The following is an 18,748-nucleotide window of genomic DNA, read 5'->3' as shown; positions in this document are numbered from 1 at the left end:
GGTTGGTCTGGCAGGGCTGTTCCAGAAAGCTCCACTCCTGTCCTAGGAATACTGTCCTGTCATCCCAGGGGCATTTGCCCCCTCCAGGGTGGACATGGAGCAGAATGGAGCTTCCCCTTCTAGGCTGATGTTCCCAGCAGCAAGACAGCAGGAGAAGGAAGAGCCAGGTTCTCTCACCTAGAAAATAGTCAACAAGTTGCACAAATTGTTTTTCCTAAATCCAGGAAGGACAGCTTGTCTCACAAGCATCCCAGCTTCAGAGGATGTTGGGAATGTCTGTAGTCTCAGGCAGCCATGTGCTCAGTTCAAAACTGAGTGTGCAATCACCCCAGGAGAGAAGTGACCAGACTCCTAGGAGCCAAATGGGCGTCTCTGCCATGTTCCCTCTACCCACGCCCTTCCCAGAGCTCTTGCTGTATGAGAGTTTGTCCTTCAAATTGCATCCATTCGCATTTAAGGAATGGGCTGAAAATCATAAGTTCATGGGTGGTTTTCATTAGATTTGCTGGTAGGTCATTGATTGAACTCCATTGCTAATTCACAGAGTGTCTCTGGCCCGGGGTGGCACTGGGGCAGGCATTGTGGGCAAACAATAATAAAGTACCCAGTGGGAGCACCAAGGTGTCAGCAGAGGCTTCAAATCACAGGGGAAAGGAAAACACAGGGATACACTTAGGGTCACCCCCCACATAGTGTTGTAGGAAAATAACTACAATTAAGTAATTACTTCCCTGATGGTTCAGATGGTAAAGAGTCTGCCTGCAGTGCAGGAGATCCAGGCTTGATCCCCAGGTGGAGAAGATGTCCTGGAGAGGGGAGTGGCTCCCACTGCAGTATTCTTGCCCAGAGAACCCCGTGGACAGAGGAGCATGGCGGACTATAGTACATAGCATTGCAGTCAGACCTGACTGAAGCGACAGCATGTACGCACACACTGACACATTGGCAAGAAGACTAGTGAAGACCAGAGACATCAGAAGAACCTAGACCTTTGAAGAGCTTCGAGAGTGCTCCATGCCCAAGATGTAAATGGAGAGTACATGGAAGGCACTGACTACAGCTCCCCCTATGGCTCCTCTTGTCTGTCTCCCCCATTAGTAGGTCAAGAGTGAACCAGGGGACCCTGAGTGTCTGGGCATAGCAGAAGCCCGAGGGCAGGACCCACCCTCCCTGGCCAACCCCCTTCCCTCTGTCTCCACAGCCCAGGGGCCCCAGACACCTGTGCTCCATGCCGCACACAGGTGTAAACAGATGTTATCACTTCTCCTAAAGACTGAAGCACACTGGCGGAGAACTAGCACCTCCCAAACAGTGACACCCAACTTTAGACTAACGTAGAGTTTAGGAAAATACAAATTGATGTTAAAACAGCTTATAACATAGCTTTTATTTTCACCGATGCCTGCATTATACAATTAGTCATCTAAGTAATCTTGTTCTAAACATAGGCTTTTAATTTAGAAATAATGCTGTTTTCTACTTCTTCAAAAATGTACTTTTGCAGCCAATGTTCAATTCCTCCCATGTTTTCTTAACCAAAGCAGAATTTTTTTTGCATCTTCAGAGATCCTGTCAGAGTGTTTCCTGAAGGTTAGGGGAGAGTTTCCCGGGTCACAGTCATCCCTTCTCCTGTGCCAATCAGCACAGGTGTTTTACCATAAATGCTGGTTCTGAGAGCACTCACTGAGTGACTGACTCGCATAGACACGGAGCACTTTGTCCCCATCAGCGTCTCTGGCTGGTGTGGCCACTTGGAAGCAGCCTGGCATCCCGGCCCCCACGCCAGGCGAGCCACCCTGCTGGCCCCTTCCCTTGCCACTTCCACCCCCAGGATCCCAGGGCATTGGGCCCTCAGGGCCACTCTGTGCTCCTACCTGACCCCTCAAGGGTATGGACAAGTCATCCTTGTGCGGTCCAGGAGGAAGGAGGTTCTGTCACAGCCCAGGGAGACCCACGGAGGGGGCCCCATCCCCTCAGAGGCTCAGGACTCCTCACGGAGGTGTGGAGGGATCGTGGCGGCTGGAGGAGCCTCAGTGCCTGCCCTCTGGTTCTCACCCGCTGAACAAAGACTGCAAATACCTCTGGAAGTGGGGTGGCTGCGGGGCAGGTGAGACTCAAGTGGGTCCAGTGTGGAGGGCAGGGGTTTCTAAGCTGCGAAGCACAGGCCAAGTCTTTTCTGAGCTGGAATTATGGACCACTCAGAACCTGCCCACCAAATGGAGGGATTGGTTGGCATCCTTGTTGAGGCAGTCTGAGTGTGGGCTGGAAAGGAATCTCCAGGCACAGCATTTCAGAAGGCAGTGGGTTGATTACAAACAAAGAGATAATGTGGGCAGTGCCAGCACAATGGGCTGACCTCCTGTAGACCAGGGAGATTTGGCAGTTTTTGTGGGTTTAATAACCAATTTTTATAGCTCAAGAAAAAAAATTCCTGCTGTAGGGCTGGCATCAGGTGATTGATTATGGTGCTATGGGGTGTTTACTGGAGTGGGCATCTTTGCCTAATTGGGAGTCAGGAAGCTTACTAGTGATGATTGGGGGTTTTGGCAATGGTTACAAAGGGCTGAGTTACCTTCAGAAGTGTCGTTGGTCCTGGGCTCGGCTTCTGTGGCCTTGGGCAGGACTCACCAGTCCTGAGTGTAGGTTTCTCAGAGAGAAATGAGGAGATGGTGGAGAAGGAGAGCTCCCGGTGAGAGCCTGGACCTGGCATCCATCCTTCTTGATCTCAGCACCGGAGCTGTGGGTTTCTGTGTGTATAGCTGTCCCCAGGTCAGAGCAGCCGCCTTCTCTGGGCCTGATGTTCAATCCTGATTACATAAGACAGATGCAAAACAAGAGTTAAGACCTTCGTCAGGTTGTCCTCCAACCCCTTCATTCACAGCCTGGAACAGTGCTTCTTTCATTCACAGCCTGGAACGTGCTTCGTGACACCTGCTGTCCCCACTACACACTGAGGGCTCCCTCCCCAGAGCACGTTCATGGAGGCCCACTTTGTTCCTGGCCCATTCCAGACACGGGCTCAGCTGCAGGTCAAGCAGGAGGCTGCAGACCCCATTCTTACATGAAACTGACAGGCTCAGAGACAGAAAAAATAAAATGTACACAAAATCCAATGGTAATATGTATCTTGGAGAAAAATAAAATCAGGAAGTTTAGGTGAATTTCAGAGTGTGTTTAGAGAGTAATCAATGGGGATGGCAGAGTGTTCTGAGCCAGGAGAGCAGCAAGTGCCAAGACCCTGAGGCCACAGTGGAAAGCATGTTCAGAGTTTTAATAGTGTGGATTCTTTGATTTTTCTTGAGTCTATTTTCCTTTCTCTTTTCTAGCTCATTAATAAACTTGGGCACCAATCTCTAGAATTCAGCATATTATATTGTGGTGAATCAAAGTGAAAGCTTCAGTGATTTTGGATCAAGTGAGCACCTGTTTATTGAGTGGTCTGTCTGAGCCCGGCACTGTGGGAGTAACCACAGGCTGTGGGATGGACGTGAACGTCTCCCCCTTGATGACCTTGGTCAATGAATTTCTACCATGACCTGAGGCCCCTTTCACTCCACTTTCTCCCCACCTCACCTGGGTCATGAATTCTGGTCCAAACGCTCTCATATCTTCATCCTTTGTAATTCCTTCCAGAAGTTTCTAACCAAAGATCCACCAAACTGCTCAAAGGCAATGCGGCCCCAAATGAGTCCACCCTTTAAGGGTAGCCACTAATCACCCTGCCCTCAAGTCCCAGGAGTGGCATCTGCCTCGTCACAGCCAAGCACCTCCCACCGTGATCCCACCACTGCAGGGCTCCCCACCATCCTCTCCAGCCTCAGACTGCACACTAACCTTCACCTCTGCACCAAGCCACTCCCCTCAAGTGGAGGGGAATCGCACACAGAACACCACGTGTGGTCATTGCCCGTAAAGAGGAGCTATGCCAGAGCAGAGAGCAGAAAGGTCTCCCTGAGCAGGTAGAGACAGGCCAGTGTGGCAGCAAAGTTCACACGGGGGTTGGGGCAGGCAGCACACTGCAGCCCCTTCCCCCAGTTCCCCAGGGGGCCTGATCTCAGGCTACCGTCTTGGTGGGCTGCCTCCTGTGTTAGAGGGATGCCCCGTTCATTCACTCACCTTGTGTTTTGTCTTTGCACCCAGTGCCAGTCTTTGGCTAGATAAGTAACTCACCCTTAGAGACCCAGTTCAGAAGGTGCCCACTCCATGAAGACTTGCTGATGGCCACCCCTTCTTCTTGGTGCATCTGGGCTCATCTGAAACTCCCCAGGGCTCTGATCATGCTTGATTACCTCTCCAGCCTGTGAGATCTGTGAGGACACTGGACCAGACTCAGGAAGGAACTCAAACTGTGATGATGCCTGAATGAGTAGTAAAAGAAACACACCACATGTGAGTTCATCAAAGGTCTCTTTCTTCTCTTCCCTCTTTCTGGGACCAGGAGCTGAGGGGCCGTGTCTCACCCTCACCTCATCTGACACTTTAGTAGTTAGCAGGATTTTTATTTTCAATTGAGTAAAGAAATTTCATGACTGTATCTCCTTGAGAAACAAATGGCAGGACTCCTTCCAGATACCCGAGCCAAAAGAAGACATTCTGGGAACATAAGGTGTCTGGGCCCCTGGGCAGCAGGAAGTGGGAAAACAGATGGGTGAAGTCTTCACCCTCTGCCACCAGGACACACCTGCTCCCTCTTTGGACTTAACCAACATGCCTCATAATTAGCTGACTACAGCTGTAATTCAAGGTCTCTCCTTGGATGGTCTGTCTTTTGGATACAGATTTAGAGGTCACCAGACCTCAATTCTCAGAGAAGGCAATGGCACCCCACTCCAGTACTCTTGCCTGGAAAATCTCATGGGCAGAGGAGCGTGGTGGGCTGCAGTCCACGGGGTCACTAAGATTTGGGCATGACTGAGTGACTTCACTTTCACTTTTTACTTTCATACATTGGAGAAGGAAATGGCAACCCACTCCAGTGTTCTTGCCTGGAGAGTCTCAGGGACGGAGGAGCCTGGTGGGCTGACGTCTATGGGGTCGCATAGAGTCGGACACGACTGAAGTGACTTAGCAGCAGCAGCAGAAATTCAACTTACCCAAATCTGGAAACACTATTTTAGACAGACATTCCTAAAATATAATTATTCTTAATAGTTTATATCTCATTTACATTTTTTACGAGTTTTTTTTTTTTTTCTACAGGTACTTTCCTTGTTGACAAACTTGTAACAGATATAACAATACAACAATATTTAACTTATAATAAACCTAGGCACAATGAAAATATTAAGCTTAATGTTAAAGACTCTTAGACATGTCTATATTAGATTAGCAAACAAACATTAATACTAGATATTTCATATTGAATATTTCCTAGTTCATGTGACTCTGATATTCATTTAGGTTAATTTCTCTTGTATTTAGAACTGTCTGATTTGTAAGTACTTATTTTTCTTTGAAGTGAAGTGAGGTAAAGTCGCTCAGTCGTGTCCAACTCTTTTCAATGGCATGGACTGTAGTCTAACAGGCTCCTCTGTCCATGGGATTTTCCAGGCAAGAATACTGGAGTGGGTTGCCATTTCCTTCTCCAGGAGATCTTCCCAAGCCAGGAATTGAACCCAGGTCTCCTGCATTGTCAGCAGACACTTTACCATCTGAGCCGCCAGGGAAATATGACCCACAAATATATGGCCAGCTGATTTCAACTAGCATCCTGAAAGGATAGTCTTTTCAACAAGTGGAGGTGGAACAACTAGAGAGCCATTAAGTGAAACCAACCAACCAACTCCCCCCAACCCTTCCTTTAAGAATTTTTATTCTTCAACCTTTCTTTAGGCCAATTAAATTAGAACTCATTTACCATTTTGGCAATATTGTGAAAACAAACAAACAAACAAAAGACACACACTGAAACATACATAAACCGAGACAGACAGACAGAAACCTCATAGTTTTCCACTTGATATTTAAAATGTATCTTTGACCCCCCCACCCCCCCACCCCCCCATTTTTTTGAAGTTCTAATTTGCCCAAGGCTGAGGTCTCAGGCAAAGTGGGCTGTGTATTTCAGGGATATGAAGAGGGTTAACTTCAAGCTTTTCCCTAGGCAGTCTTTTTAACAAACTTATTGTTTTTAATTGCATTTGCAAATAGAACTGGTTTTGCAGTTTCCAAGAAAAAAAACTTTCAGTTTAACCAGTTTTCTCCAGAGTCTAAAGAACATCATGGCCATCCTGTGCCAGAAAGTCTCCTTTCCTTTCTGTTTCATAGTTTATACCTGAATCATAGGCTGAATGGTGCTCAGATTGACTCTGCTATCAGGGGCAGATCAGCTGACACAAATCGTGGATTGTCCCTCTGGTGGGAAGGGAGGTCTTTGTCCCATCAGAAGGATCTGAAGGGTTAAGGGAATTTGCAAGAGTGGGGCAAGCTTGGTCCTTCCCCATCCTGAGAAACAGGAGTAGTTACAAGGGAATTCTTTAGGATGTTCAGGGGTGGGGGAAGCTCGGTTCTCTCCCCACCTGAGAGATAAGCATAGTTAGAAGGGGAGCTTCAGAATGTTAGGAGAGCTTTTGATCCTTCAGGCTTTTGAATATAGGAGAAAGACCTGGACCAAAGGGAACCTCAGAATCCTCTCCAAGAGATCATGTGGGCATGAAAGGTCGAGTAGGGGTCGTCTAGGAAACCTGATGGAGAGAGACAGAGGGGGACAGGAGACAGGGAGGCAACAGGGAAACATGCAGCATGAGTCCCTGAAATCCGGATTCCGACTGAGGGCCCCGAAGGACTGAACATAAGGAGACTCTGAGTTCTCTCACTGCTTTTGGCAAAAGCTAGTGTGCCTTGCAGAGGCCATTTTTTGGGGTCCCCACAGCACAGGAGTGCAGCTGGGAGGAGCTACCACATATCCAAGATCAGGGGCGGAAGCTAAGAGGAGCTACCTCATGTCCAAGGTAAGGAGCAGTGGCTGTGCTTTGCTGGAGCTGCCGTGAAGAGACACCCCATTTCCAAGGTAAGAGAAACCCAAGTAAGATGGCAGGCACTGAGAGAGGGCATCAGAGGGCCCTCAGACAGAAACCACAATCACAGACGGCTAGCCAATGTGATTACACGGACCACAGCTTGTCTAACTCAATGAAACTAAGCCATGCCCTGTGGGGCCACTCAAGATGGACGGGCCATGGTGGAGAGGTCTGGCAGAATGTGGTTCACTGGAGAAGGGAATGGCAAACCACTTTGGTATTCTTGCCTCGAGAACCCCATAACAGTATGAAAAGGCAAAAAGATAGGACAATGAAAGATGAAATCCCCAGGTCGGTAGGTGCCCAATATGCTACTGGAGATCAGTGGAGAAATAACTCCAGAAAGAATGAAGGGATGGACCCAAAGCAAAAACAATACCCAGTTGTGGATGGGAATGGTCTTAGAAGCAAGTTTTGATGCTGTAAAGAGCCAAATTGGATAGGAACCTGGAATGTTAGGTCCATGAATCAAGGCAAATTGGAAGTGGTCAAACAGGAGATAACAAGACTAAACATCGAGTTGGACTATAAAGAAAGCTGAGCACTGAAGAATTGATGCTTTTGAACTGTGGTGTTGGAGAAGACTCTTGAGAGTCCCTTGGACTGCAAGGAGATCCAACCAGTCCATTCTGAAGGAGATCAGTCCTGGGTGTTCATTGGAAGGACTGATGTTAAAGCTGAAAGTGCAATACCTTGGCCACCTGATGCAAAGAGCTGACCCATTTGAAAAGCCCCAGATGCTGGGAGAGATTGAGGGCAGGAGGAGGAGGGGACGACAGAGGATGAGATGGTTGGATGGCATCACCAACTCAATGGACATGAGTTTGGGTAAGCTCGGGGAGTTGGTGATGGACAGGGAGACCTGGCGTGCTGCAGTCCATGGGGTCACAAAGAGTCGGACATGACTGAACGACTGAACTGAACTGAGTTTGTATTTGGGCCAGGCCTTTTGCAGGGCTAAATTTTCTAGTTTCTGATAATGTAGCCAAGGGGTGAGTCTGAGAGAGGCTCCCAGAATGTACCAGAGCTCACTCTTAGCCTATCTGCCACAGAATGGGGTACTGAGGGTCACCGGCTGACAGAAAGGCGTCCCTTTTGTCCCAGTGATCTCCCCATGTGACTAATGCACAAACATGGCCGACCGACCTGACAGTTGCGACCAACAGTGAGAGGTGATCCCTAAGAACCGTGCAGCTAGGGCACCGTGTGACCTGGGCAGAGACAGATTCCATACTTTTCACAAGTGCATGGGGAACATTCTCCAAATTGACCATATGTTAGGCCAGAAAATAAGTCTACTCTAAATAGACTCAAATCATAGAAAGAAACTTTTTCCTGTCACAATGCAATGAAACAAAGTTAATAGTAGAAGGAAAAGTGGGAAAATCCACAAGTATGTGAAGATTAAACACACTTTTAAATAACCAGTAGGCTAAAAACTAATTTTAAAAAGGAACTTAGAAAATACCTGAAGACAAATCAAAATATAAACAGAACATACCAACATGTATGGGATTCTGCAAAAACATCACCAACAGTGAAATGTAAAGCTGTGAATGCATACATTAAAAAGAAAGCTCAGGGGCCTTGTTCACCAAAACTTGGTCTCCCCATGTCGCTGTCTCTCCCAAATTCTGGCTGAGTCTCCATCTGGAGCGCGGAACCCGCCATGCTTGCTAATTATGCCTGGGCTTCTAAGATCCGACCGGGGAGGCCTCAGTGTCTCCTCTCCTTCGGGAGAATGGAAGGACACCTGCGGCCTACGTAAGTGGTGCAGACTTCTTGTCTTGAAGTTTTATTGGTCTCCCGCGTAAACCAAGCTACTCAGCCTCTTGAAAAAAAAAAAAGAAAGCTCAAATAAGCAACTTATCTTTACCCTAGGCAGAAAGGGAGAGAAACCAAACTCAAAGCTAGAAGAAGGAGTGAAAATAGTAAAGATTAGCTCTCAGATAAGTATACAGAAGAGGAAAACCAAAGAAATCAATTTTAAACAAAAGTTACTTCAAACAGGTGAACAAAAGTAACAAATCTTTAGATATACTGACTAAGAAAAAAGACAACTCAAATCAGTAGCAAAGAGGAAACATAACTGCTGATATGAGAAAATAGCATAGTAAGGGAGAGCTCTGAGCAGCTGAGTGCTGATAGATGGGATACCCTGATGCAATTCTGTTATCCAAACCTCAGTCTGTGACATTCTACTCTGGCAACCCTAGCAAACTAGCATAGCTTTATCCTCTTTCTTGCAAATAAAAGTTATGAAAATAGTGCCAAACCCCACAAAGTATATAAAGTATCCGAAAGGAGGAACTACCTAGGGTGTTGAGAAAAATCTTTTTCTTTGTTTCTTATCAAAGTTAAAGTAAAAATGTCAAAACCACCAGAAAAAACTCATGAATAGACATTTTAGAGAAGCCAAACAACAGCCGTGGTAAAACAAACCAGAAATTCATTCAATTGGTAAAAACAGTAAAATAATATCATAAAATAAAAACAGTAAAATGCATTTTATTCTTTGGAGGTTTTAAAAATTCAATTTATTGAAAATTCCAAAGAGGTTATAATACAGGCACATGATTCAAGATACTGAAAATACACTTTGCCTTAATATGTGCCTCCTGTCATTTAGTCTGTGTGTCCGGGGCCATCTGGCCTCCACAGGTAGTATTTTGTTTCTTACAGATCATTCTAGAGTTCCTTGCAAGCAAACATGAAAATATATTTCTCCTTCATGCCCTAATTCAAAACATACATAGTGGTATATTAAGCATGGTGTTTTGGTACATGTTGCTTTTATTTATTTGACAATGCCTTGGAAATTGTCCTCTATCAGGACATAATTTCCTGCACAGCAGTGCACTGAGTGGATGATGTAGTAGTATAATACTTCTTGCCCATCCACACTGGGATGAACACTGATATGCAACAGTCTGTTTATACTACGAACAATGTTGCAATGTAGAACTTTGGCCTGTGTTATCCTGCTGCTAGCAAGTGTAGGATATATTTCTAAAGGATTTGTAACCTGGAGTATTTGTAACAGAGAGAGCATTTGATAGGATGCTACCAGTAAGATCCTTCTGAGCCAGCAATGAGCCTTTCTCTTTAAACTGCAGCTTCTCCATCACACCACTCCCCCACCTGTGTTTAAAACTGCTTTCCAATGTTTTCTCACCTTCAGAAACCCTCTATAATCTTCCCTTTCATCAGCACTGCCCTTTATTCTCAGTGCAGTTACAACCTCACCGGGTACGTACATGTTGTCTCCACTCTTCTCTGGGTCCATCACTGCTCAACTCACTCCATTAGAGCTGGAGCCAACGTGGCCAGATAACTCCTTGAGTGTAGAGAAATGGGTCATGGATGATCTGAACCAGGGAGCCTGGTGCCCAGGAGAGAGGGAGGGTCCATAAGGGGTGTAAATGGGGAGAAGGAAAGGTATATTAGGTTTGATCCATGGTAATTATTCAGGTGAAGATTCTACAGAGCCCAGACATGGGAGCAGGAGTCTCGGTGGGAGATAAATACTTGGGAATTTGTCTCCAAATATCACAGCTAAAACGGGAGGCAGGGACTCCTAAGGGAAGATCGTGTGAGTGAGTCTGCTGTGAACCTGCTGTGAGTGCCAGGGAGAGATACACACGGGGACAGGATGCAGCAGAGAGGCAGGAAGGCAAAGCAGGCATTCCAAAAGGAAGGGGAGAGTGTCATGGCAATAAGGACGTGTCACAGAAGCATGTGCCACAGAAGGGTGGCGGTAAATGGAAAAGGGATCAGAAGTCATTCATAAGTTCTGGCAAGTTGTTTCATGAGAGGCTAAGGGCAGAATCAGACCATAGGATACAATGAAAGACAGATAAAAATTGGTAGGTAAAACCCACTCATGTTCAAATTGAGATTTTGTTAAAATGCTCTTTTAAGGAACACAGAAATACAATCTCAGATGGGAGGATGTGTAAGTTTAGGTGATGGCTGACAGAATGATTCTCTGCCTAAAAAGAGATCTCTCCCATCAGCAACAGTTCTGTGCAGAGTCGGGCAGGGAGCCCATGACACCGGCGGACAGATGTGATGGGAGACATGTGTGGAAAAGGCTGCTGACTGGAGGTCCTCAGGGAAGAGGGAATTCCTGCAGACTACATGTGCCACTGGGCAGATAACATCAAGGGGGAGCTATTTGGGTCTTAGGAATTACTTAACCTGAAAAAAATTACTTAAACTGAATTTTAAATTGGCACCATGTACAGTGCAATGGCTTCCCTGGTGGTTCGGTCGTAAAGAATCTGCCTGCAATGCGGGAGGCATGGGTTTGATCCCTGGGTCGGGAAGATCACTTTCAGAAGAAAATGGCAACCCACTCCAGTATTCTTGCCTGGAGAATTCCATGCACAGAGGTGCCTGGGGAGCTACAGTCCATGGGAAATCACGGTAGGAATAAACCCAGCAATGTGAGAAGTGTGCTATGTGCTGGGTTTTTTACCAGGACAAAGCCTGCCGGCGTTGGATCAACCCCTTTTGTCTCTGAACTTTTCTTGCATTTCATTGTCTTTCTCTTTTATAATTTAAAAGTCACATTCTTTAAACTTTCTAAGCAGTTTTCCTGGTGGGCTTTCTCCCATGGAAGTAGGATTTCTAGGCATGGGTTCTATGTATCTTTTCTACATACACTTTATGAAAATCCCAACTTTTTTTTTTTTGGCAACAGTTCTGCAAACTGTAGAAATAAATTCATTTTGGTTCATACTGGCCAAGACTACAAAAATTGCTCTTCAGTCTCCTGAGTTTAAAATAGACTCTCTGGTACCATCAGGGCTCCTGCTGATCTCAGATCCTGTGATCTTGCTGGTGCCTTGACTACTGCATGCACTCTGTCTGACTGCCAGGGCCCTGTGTCATCCACCTGTGTGGGCACGTGACATCAAATGTGCTGTATTTATGTGAGAAGTATTCAGAGCAGGATCAAATCCCGGGATCAGGGACTGGCAGCACTGAGCTAGCACTGACTCTGCCCCCCGCCCCGCCCCGCCCCGCCCCCCTTCACCACGTGTGCGCTCGCTCATGTCAACTCAGCCCCCATGTGTTTCCACCCTACAAGTTGGTGCCCATCTCAGGGCCCTTGTCCCTGTTCTTCCCTCTCTTAGAATGCCGTTGTCCTAGAGCTTAAAGTGGCTGCTGTTTCCTGCTCATCTGGATGGCAGCTCAGATATTAACCTCTTGGATGGGCATTCTTGGACCAGCCTGTCTAATGCTGGTGTTTCCCCTTTATCATCCCTCGTGACCCTGATGTTTTCCATCAGTGTTGTTTAGTCACTAAGTCATATCTGACTCTTGCGACCCCAGGGACTGCAGCCTGCCGGGCTCCTCTATCCATGGGATTTCCCAGGGAGGAATACTGGAGTGGGTTGCCATTTTCTTCTCCAGGGGATTTTCCTGACCCAGAGATTGTACCCATGTCTCCTGCTGGGCAGGTGGATTCTTTACCACTGAATCACCTGGAAAGCTCAGTTTTTCTCTTTATAATGCTAATCAAAAATTTTTCCCCGATTAAAATTTTTATTTATAAGAGTCTGTGTACTCCAGAAAGCCACATGAGGGCAGGGTCTCTATCTATCCCATTTATTAATGTGCCTCCAGTGATTACAATTCTCAGTTGATAAGTATGTATTGAGTAATGAATGTAAGAGCCTTAAAGTCCCTTTAATTCTAATTCATGGATTAGAAATGAGACGTGAGCTGCCAGGTGTCACACAGGTGGTCACCTCAAGCCAATCCAGAGATAGTGAACTGCACACTTTAGAACAGAATGAACTGCTGGTGGCTGAAAAAGAAGCTGGACACTGGGATTCAGGAGAAAAAAAAAATTCTCCACAATATAAGCTGTGGGAAAATTTAGTGTGACTTATTACACCAACAGATCTTATGAAAACAGGAGCAAAAATTGCCACAGTGACTTGATAGTACCTGAAGGATTCAAATTCAGGGACTCCTAAGACCTTACCCAGGATTTATTGGCATAAAGTTCTTCTAGGGGGTGGGGAAAGCCATCTAAGTGTGTCTCCTGATATTTCATTTTATTTTAACATGTTCATGAGCAAAACAAAGAATATAAAACAAAAGACACCGTCAAGCATGTGTGGTTAGGTGATTTTAAATTATTGATGCAAAAGTATAATTTTCTTTTAAAATAAAATGTGATTTCTGCTTCCAAATACATACAAAGAGTGTCTGGACTTCTGCACCAGTATTAACTGGTAATTAGAAAGCTGAACAAAATACATAAAATGAACCCTGAGTCAGAATGCTTGGCCAGAGGCAACCTGGAAACCAACCTCTTCATCATAAAACCTGAGACTGCAGGTCACATGGCAGAGAAGTCCCCTGGGCTTCCTCACCCTGCTGCTGTCCTCCTGCCTGCCCTTCCCAATCAAGTCTCTTGCTTTGTCAGCACGTGTGAGCCCACTCTAGGGCCCTGGGAAGGGTTCCCCTTCCTGCAACGATAAGAGCAACAGCGTCTAGACTTCCTCACCTACTATTAGGAATTAGAAAGCTGAACAAAATAGGAAACGGTTCTCAGAACCTGAACAGCAGGTGGTGTTAGGCTCCAGGGCTAGGTTCCTCGAGTGAAGGTGAGCACACACATCAACCTGATGACTCCGCAGCTCTCTGCCTTCAGGGGGTTTTCACGCTGCAGCTGCAGGCAGAGGAGCCATAAACATTCTGGCAAAAATCTGAATTGAGAACACTGGTGATCTGGGAGGCCACGGAGGCTATAACCTGTGTGGCAGGGCATCAAAGAGGAGGGAGATACTCAGAGAAAATGTTCCACAACTGCTTAATGATCCCTTTAAGTCTTTATCGAATATCAATCTGAGGACAGACAGTTGAGATTCCATAATGAACAAAAACACAAAAACGTAAAACATTGGTCTCTCAAGCAAAAAAACAATTTCTTCTACATTAAAATTTTTTTTCAAAATATGGCAATTAAATGAAGGCTAGTGTGCAGTACTAGAGAGAAGGAAATGGCAACCCACTCCGGTGTTCTTGCCTGGAGAATCCCATGGATGGGAGAGCCTGCTGGGCTGCCATCTCTGGGGTTGCACAGAGTCGGACACAACTGAAGCTACTTAGCAGCAGTAGCAGTGTGCAGTACACACATATATAAATTGATAAGTTTGTAGAAAGCAATTTTTTAAAGATGTCAATAAACCTCTTCTCATTCCAATTTTAGAATTCTACTAAAAAAGTGAAAAAAGTAATGTGGCAATATGTCTTTGCATGTAAAAGGCATTCGAATAGCTTTAGTACTCTTTAAAATTTTTTTTAATTGGTGGAAATTGTTTTACCATTTTGTGTTGGTTTCTGCCATACAACAATACAAATTAGCCAATAATTATATATATATATGTATATATATTTATATCTCTCACTTATTGAGCTTCTTTCCCCTCCTTCAATAGCTTTAGTTTTAAGATGGAAAAGTTATCAGGAGCCCAACATTTAATGTCTAAATACTAAAGAAATCGTTAACAATGTCACACATGTTCCTAACTCAATATTATCCTTCCATTATGATGTTTATGAAGATTTAAAAATACAGATCAGTGAGTGCATTGAGCAGCTACTATTTGCATTGCAAGGGGTCAGCCAGCACCACTTGCGTTAGGCTGAGACTAGGACACTTAAGCGGAGAAGGCAATGGCGACCCACTCCAGTATTCTTGCCTGGAAAATCCCAGGGACGGAGGAGCCTGGTGGGCTGCAGTCCACGGGGTAGCTAAGAGTCAGACACGACTGAGCGACTTCATTTTCACTCTTCACTTTCACGCATTGGAGAAGGACATGGCAACCCACTCCAGTGTTCTTGCCTGGAGAATCCCAGGGACGGGGGAGCCTGGTGGGCTGCAGTCTATTGGGTCGAAGAGTCGGACATGACGGGAGCGACTTAGCAGCAGCAGCAGCAGGACGCTTGAGTGGTAGCAAAACAGGAAGGCACATCCTGCTCAGAGCCTGTGATGTAGGGAAGTTGGAGGCAGGCTGACAGGAACAGGGGCGCCCACGGGATTGCTTAGAGGAACATATTCCCGCCGATTTGTTTCTAATGGAAAGGATAAATGAGGAAACAGTCACTGACCAAGACCGGACCTTGAGGCCTAGTGCTGAAGACTTTGGGGGTCTGGGTTTCCACAGTGGTTGCTGCGGGGCAGGGGGCAGGGCCTCGTGGGTTGTAGAGCATTTCCTCTGCTTTTAAACATTTAGATATACTGAAACTCTTTGGTCATCTTCAACTGAGCAGTTAGCTATTTTGTGGGTGAATTTTATTAATTACAGACAATGATAATAGTAATTTTTATTGTAGATTTCTAGATTTCTCATCTACCAAAACCTACACTACTACGAATATTAGGGCACCGAAGTTGTCTGGCCATCTGGTCGACCTGTCGGCGGTGCTTCCCTGACTTCAACCAAACGTGAACACAAATCCGGATCGCAGGGCAGAGAAGGCACAGCACCACCACTCCGCACTCGTTTCTCACCTAAGCGTTCTCCCGTCCGCGCGTGTTCAGACGCCCTTCCAGGACTACACACCGCGCCAGGCTCGCGTCTCCTTGGTACCCTCAGCGGGGGGCCCGGGCCGTTTTCTGGATCTCAAACATTTGGCGCCTCTGACCACCGATCCCATGCAGGACTAAAGCCGCGCATTGGGCCACCTCCTTGCTCGCCCACCGCGTTCCCTGTTGTCACCCGTGGCGAGGGACTCGGGTGTGCTCCACACAACTTTCGAGCCCGTAAGGGGAACAGAAGACTACAGGCGGCCCCCGCGAAGACGCAGCAGGGCCTCCGACGAACGCAGAGCTTGACACGACAGCGGCCGTCGGAGAGCAGCTCCCCCGCCGCCCAGCCCTGGTGCGGACCTGGGCCCCCAGGCGATCAGGACGTGGGGTTGGGAGAGCCTAGCCTGGGGATCGCGGTGCCGCTGGGAGGGCCGGGCGCGCAGGCCAGCGCCGCCTTGTTCCGCGTGTCCGGCCAGGCTCCACTCTGGGGGACGACGCCCGGGATCCAGGGACGGCCGGCGTGAACCCTGCGCCGTCCGCCGACGGAGACACACGGCTACTCCCAGCCGAGGCGGGAAAACAAAAATGCTGATCCAGGACACCGCGCGGGGCACTTTACTCCCCTGGCTGCGAGCCGTACCCCAGGCGGCCCCGCGGGAGGAGGAAACGTCCGGATCGCCGTCTAGCTTCTAAAGACACGGCCCGTGCTCGCCACGCAAGCCTGACCGTTCAAGAGGGAGCAGGACGCGTCCAGGCCCGGAGACGGGGCCCAGGCGCGCCCATACTCGGCCGGTCTGGCCAAGCACCAGAGCCTGGAGCGTGGGGACCCCGGAGGGAGACGAAGGCCCCTAACGGTGACCCAGGAGTTTGGCCGACGAGGCACAGGCACTCCGGCGCCGCAGACCCTTTCCCTGCTCGCTCCGAGGCCCCGCGGATGGAAGACCGCGAGGAGCTGCTGGTCGACCTGAGCGAGCGGCAACCCACCCTCCACGGCCGCAGCACCAGGCCGCTTCACGAAAACCTGCAGACCCAATCTTCAGCAGGAGCAGGCATGCCCAGGTCTCCGCAGCACCATGGTTATTGCCACCAGTGTTGCCGGCGTCTGGAGCTCTGCGCCCTATTCTCCGGCTGAGTCTCAGCCCTTAGGAAGGTCGCCGAAGGAAAGGAACGCTCTGAAAGCAGACGCCAGGGGCGCCCGACAACCGGTTCGAGGGTCCCCAGGACGAGTCGCCTGCAGGCCGCAGCGGCGCCGACCGCCCTAACGCCCGAGCTCGCCCGGGGCCTCTGCCTCGGAGGGGGCTCCCCGCTCGGGACAGCGCGACGCGGCGTCGCGGAGCGGCCCAGGCGGCAGACGAGGGCGGGCGGAGAGCGGGAGGCCGCGGCGGAGAGGCCCTCCCCGCGAGACTGCAGGGCCGCAGGCCAACCTGAGCAAGGGAGATTCTGCAGGGGGCTGGGCTGTGTGAACTGTGAGCTGAAACAGCGAAAGTAAAACAGAAAGCAAGCAAGCACGGAAGACATCTTATTCTGTCATTTCAGAGTTGAGATGTTACTCAAGTATAAAAATACAAGGCTCAGAAGCCATAAAGGAAACGACTGAAAACTTGACTATGTAATTGGTCTTTTAGTCTTTACCAAGCAAAGGCAGGTGACAAGAAATGGGTGTGAGAACGTTTGTGCAACTACATATATATTAAGAACGTTGGTATCAGGATTACATAATAACAGAATATAGAAAACACGGCAAGGGACCAGTTAAGTAAATTTTCAGTGCATTCACATAACACAAGACTATCACTTTGCTTTTTGGTTTATTGCTGTTGTTTAAATGAGTTAGATCCATAGGTATTGACTTGGAAAGATGTCGATGGCAAACTGTCAAATGAAAACACAAAGTTTTAGCACTTACTACTGGAAGTGATTTTTAAAAAATGAAGCGGAAAAATGAAGAGTTAGAAGAGCTAAAGCGGGTTTAAAGAGCAAGAATCAAGTCTTCCCTATAGCCTGGTGTCTGGACAGAAAGATGTGCCAGAAACAAAGATGGGCCACACTACGTGCTTCTCTGCTCCCTCCTACTATGGTCTTGGGAAGGCAGCTGGCATCTCAGCCCTTGCACCTCTCTGCTCCACTAACACTCAGAGCCCCTGCAGGCAATCAGAACTCTGACTCTGCAGGCCTGGGGTCCCTATGTCCACAGTCTCTTCCTTCATGTCAGGAGCCTCGAGCAATTCACTTGGTTTGCCCAATCACCCATGCCCAGAGCTGCTGGCTCTAACATACACCTGTGCAGTCCTCTCCATAAGCTTTGAGCTGATATCCCAAGGGAAGACCACTCCCCTCACAAAACAGGTATGAACCACGGGAACAACTGGAAGTTTGCACCTGGACCCATTATACAAACTCTGTGTGCACACTCAACTCCCAAAGACACTACCCTTTTCACTGTGCTGTTTGCATGGTATGGCCATTGCTTACTAGAAGCATCCAGACTCACTTATGTGGCAGGAAGAAATACTAAGTACACACACACGTGCGCGTGCACACACACGCACGCACACACACCCATGTACAAACATAGAGGCACACACACACCCCAGGAGCTAATCTGGACTCCTGCTAGGGCTGGCAGTGGTGGGAGCAGAAAAGAGATCACTGTTGCTGCTTCTCGGGTCCTCTGCGCTGGCAGACCCTGGTTGCTTTGCTGACTTCACTGTGGGGAGTGAGGGCTTGGAGCGCCCTAGTCTGCAGTTTGCTGTCCAGCGCCCTGTGCTTTATTCAGTCCACTCTACCCTCTCTCCTCAATGCACAGTCACCGTTAAAAATAAGAATGGACACACATTGATTTCAATTTTCAAACTTGAACAAAGTTTAAGAACAGAGAGAAATTGGGTTATTGTGAAGAAGGTAGTGAGGAAATTTTGTTTATCTTTTTTGCAGCTACCAAAATGTTCAAATATAGTCTATAAAAGCTTAATATTTTTTAAAACTAGGAAAAGTAAATAATTCCTCCTTACTCCTTCTTGCCCATCACCACCTCTGCCCCAGCTTCTGTCACACTGGGCTCACCTGACGACATGCCTGTTCTCCTGGTTTGGAGACTTCTTTCACACTCATCACTGTCCTCTATGCTCACTACACACCTGAGGCCACTGTAGCCATCCACATGGTAAATCAGGGG

General features: G+C 47.7%; 2 long non-coding RNA genes across 2 annotated transcripts; both read right to left on the bottom strand.

Annotated features, from left to right (window-relative positions):
* Window positions 1-1,356: 1,356 nt before the first annotated feature.
* On the bottom strand, window positions 1,357-4,358 carry LOC147344642 (uncharacterized). The gene is made up of 2 exons (XR_015155078.1): window positions 4,171-4,358; window positions 1,357-2,807 (listed from the first exon to the last, which is right to left on the bottom strand). It is a non-coding gene; the product is annotated as an uncharacterized LOC147344642 (long non-coding RNA).
* Window positions 4,359-13,153: 8,795 nt separating this feature from the next.
* Window positions 13,154-16,347, bottom strand: LOC147344641 (uncharacterized). Its single transcript, XR_015155077.1, has 2 exons — window positions 15,556-16,347; window positions 13,154-15,116 (listed from the first exon to the last, which is right to left on the bottom strand). It is a non-coding gene; the product is annotated as an uncharacterized LOC147344641 (long non-coding RNA).
* Window positions 16,348-18,748: the final 2,401 nt, after the last annotated feature.

Source organism: Bos grunniens, chromosome 25 (genome assembly GCF_055505025.1).
Source record: "Bos grunniens cultivar Pamir isolate PY7600 chromosome 25, Bosgru_T2T1.0, whole genome shotgun sequence".
Lineage (NCBI taxonomy): Eukaryota > Metazoa > Chordata > Mammalia > Artiodactyla > Bovidae > Bos > Bos grunniens.
Note: the sequence above shows the minus strand (reverse complement) of the source record. Positions and strands in the feature narration are given on the sequence as shown.